This window comes from Callospermophilus lateralis, chromosome 1, assembly GCF_048772815.1.
Source record: "Callospermophilus lateralis isolate mCalLat2 chromosome 1, mCalLat2.hap1, whole genome shotgun sequence".
In the NCBI taxonomy this organism is placed as follows: Eukaryota; Metazoa; Chordata; class Mammalia; order Rodentia; family Sciuridae; genus Callospermophilus; species Callospermophilus lateralis.
In genome coordinates this window covers 41,960,597-41,963,884 of record NC_135305.1, presented here as the reverse complement: position 1 = coordinate 41,963,884, position 3,288 = coordinate 41,960,597, and the positions used below count along the sequence as shown (strand labels likewise).

The 3,288-nt window shown below is 30.0% G+C and overlaps 1 pseudogene; it reads right to left on the bottom strand.

Moving 5' to 3' along the window:
• Positions 1 to 2,816: 2,816 nt before the first annotated feature.
• Positions 2,817 to 2,914, bottom strand: LOC143384054 (U6 spliceosomal RNA; annotated as a pseudogene).
• Positions 2,915 to 3,288: the final 374 nt, after the last annotated feature.

Below are 3,288 nucleotides of genomic sequence, written 5' to 3'. Positions count from 1 at the left end.
TCTTCGTTAAAATATATACCATTAATATGGGGTAAAATGCTGGAAATTCCTAAGGATTAATAATGCTACGTATCTCTTATGGACTAAATGTTTGAGTCCCCTAAAATTGATATTTTGAAATTGAATCCCCAGTGTGTCTCCATTTGGATGTGGAACCCTTGAGATGTAATTAGATCATGAAGGTAAAACTCTCATGAATTGGATTAGTGTTCTATAAGGGACCAGAGAGATAAAGTACCCTTCATTCTGCCACATGAGGATACAAGAAGTCAGTGGTCTGTAAGCTGGAAGAGAGCCTTCACCAGAATCCAATCATGCTGGCCTTCTTCTAAAACTATGAGAAATAAATTATTGTTTGTTTATAGTGTTGTAGTGTAGGGTATTTTATTGTCTGTCTTAGTAGCCCAGGCCAAGACAAAATCTTTTCATGTACTTAATAGACATTTGGAGATGCAGCCATTAAATCCTATACCCCTTCACATTGAGTTATCTTTCATTATTTTCTAAAATTGTTATATATTTTCAACTTTATTAACAAATTTTAATTGTGTATATTTTTGAAGTGCAAAGTGAAGTTATGATATGTGTATTCAATGGGGAATAATTAAATCTATATATCTATATATGTCTATCTATATATCTATCTATCTAATATCTATGACCTCACATACAAAATTTTTATGGTGAGACTATTTGAAATTTACTATTAGCAATTTTGAAAAATTTAATACATTATTAACTATGGTAGTCAAGCTGTGCTATGGATCTCAAAACTCACTCCTTCTAACTTCAACTTTAAAATTTTCTAACTAAAATTTTTCTTTATCCATTCATCTATTGATTGACATTTAGGTTGATTTTGTATCTTGGCAACTGTCTCTTTCACATACTGATTTTTATTTCATTTGGCTATACACCCAATATTGGGAATGCTGGATTATATGGTACTTATACTTGTGTTTTGAGGAACCTCTGTACTGTTTTCCCTAAAGAATGAACTAATTTACACTCCCTTAACAGGGTACAAGTATTCTCTTTACTCTGCATCTATAACACTTGCAATTTTTTATTATATGATGATGATATTATAATAGCTGATGATATTATATATATTATATATTATGATAAATGATTTTATATGATATTATATAATAGATGATGATATTGTAATACCATCATTTGTAGATGCAGCCATTAAATCCTGTATCTCTTTACATTGAGTTATCTTTCATTATTTTCTAAAATTGTTATATATTTTCAATTTTATTGACAAATTTTAATTGCATATATTTATGAAGTGCAAAATCATATAATATTATATGATATTATAATACTCATTATAATAGCTTAAAGGTATTATCTCCTTGTGGATTTAATGTGTAATTCCTTGATGATTAGTGATGATGAGCATTTTTATGTAACTTTTGGCCACTTGTATGTCTTCTTTTTTATTGTTCTTCTTTTTAGTTATACATGACAGTACAGTATAATCTGACTTATTTATAAAAATATGCTGTGCATTTTATTCCCAGTCTCACGGTTGTACATGGTGTAGAGATTCACTATGATGTATTTATATATGTACATAGGAAAGTTATGTCAGAATCATTCCACTGTGTTTCCTATTTTTTTCCATCCTCTCCTCCATTCATTCCTGTTTGTCTAATCTACTGAACTTCTATTCTTCCCCACCCACCCCTTGTTGCATGTTAGCATCCACATATCAGAGAGAAGGTTGACATTTACATGTCTTCTTTTGAGATATAGCTTTTCAGTGTTTTTGCAAACTTTTAAATCAGGTTGTTTTCTTACTGTTGAGTTGTTTGAGTTGCTTATTTATATCTTTGATATTAACCCCTTGTCTGATGTATACATTGCAAATGTTTTTCCCCCCATTCCATCATTGCTGCTTTGCTCTCAATTGTTTCCCTTGTTTTGTAGAAACTTATCACTTTGATGTAGTACCATTTGTCTATTTTAGTTTTTTGTAGTCTGTAACTTTGGGGACAATTAAAAAAAAACATTGCTCAGGTCAATGTCATGGAGACATTTTCCTGTCTTTTCTTCTGTTAGTTTTATAGTTTCATGCCTTGTGTTGATTTTTGAATTATGTTTTAATCTGTCTGGCTTATTTTACTTGGCATAATGTGCTCCAGGTTTATCTGCATTGACACAAATGACAGGATTTCTTTCTTTAAACTGAACAGTATTCCATTGCATGTACATGCACACACACATATAAACACTACATTTTTATTTGTCCATTTTGACTTGATTTTTGTATATGGTGTGAGATAAGGGGTAATTTGCATTGTTATGTAAGTGGATATTCAATATTCCAAACATTACCCACTAAAGAGACTTTTTCACATTGTGTGCCACCAGTAACTTTGTCAAAAATCAATTGGCCATAAATGCATGAGTTAATTTTGTCTTCATTTGTCCATAGATCTGTCTTTATGACAGGTTCATGCTGTTTTGATTATGATAGCTTTGTAAGAAAATTTAAATCAAGCAATGTGGTCACTCTATTTTGGTTCTTTTCGTTTAAGATTGTCTTCTCTATTCATGGTCATTTGTGGTCCTATTTGAATTATAGGATTGATCTTTCTATTTCTGTGAAAAATGACTTTAGAACTTTGGTATGAGTTACATTGACTCTATTGTTTGCTTTCTACTGGTTCAAGATTTTAATAGTATTATTTCTTCCAATTTATTAACATTAAATATCTTTCCACTTATTGTGTCTTCTTTAATTCATTAATATATTATGGATGCCAATGTGCAGATGTTTCACTTTCTTGGTTAAGTTGACTTAAAATGTGGAAGGCTTCAAAAATTTGCTTGTCATTCTTGGACAGTGCTATGCTGATCTTCTCTATATTATTCTTAGTCTATGTACTTCCAAAGGCACATATATGTTGTTTATTGCTATCAAATTATAGTTGTTTTGTGCATATAAATTCTTTCCTCAATATATTATTTATAAATTTTTTCTACATTCTACAGTTGTCCTTTCATTTTCTTAATTGTATGCTCTAAAGCATGAAATGCCTAATTTTGATAAAATATCATTAATATATTTACATCTCTGACATATTTAGAGTTTATATATTGTGTGAATTAAGGACACAATTTCATTCTTTTGCATGGGGCTATCTAACACCCCTTGTTAAGAAGACTATTCTTAATAATAAAAAAAAAGACTATTCTTTTCTCATTGAATTGGGTTTAGCCTCCTTGGTTTATTATTGTTATTGTTTAGAGACTTTTTTGGACTAAATTTGT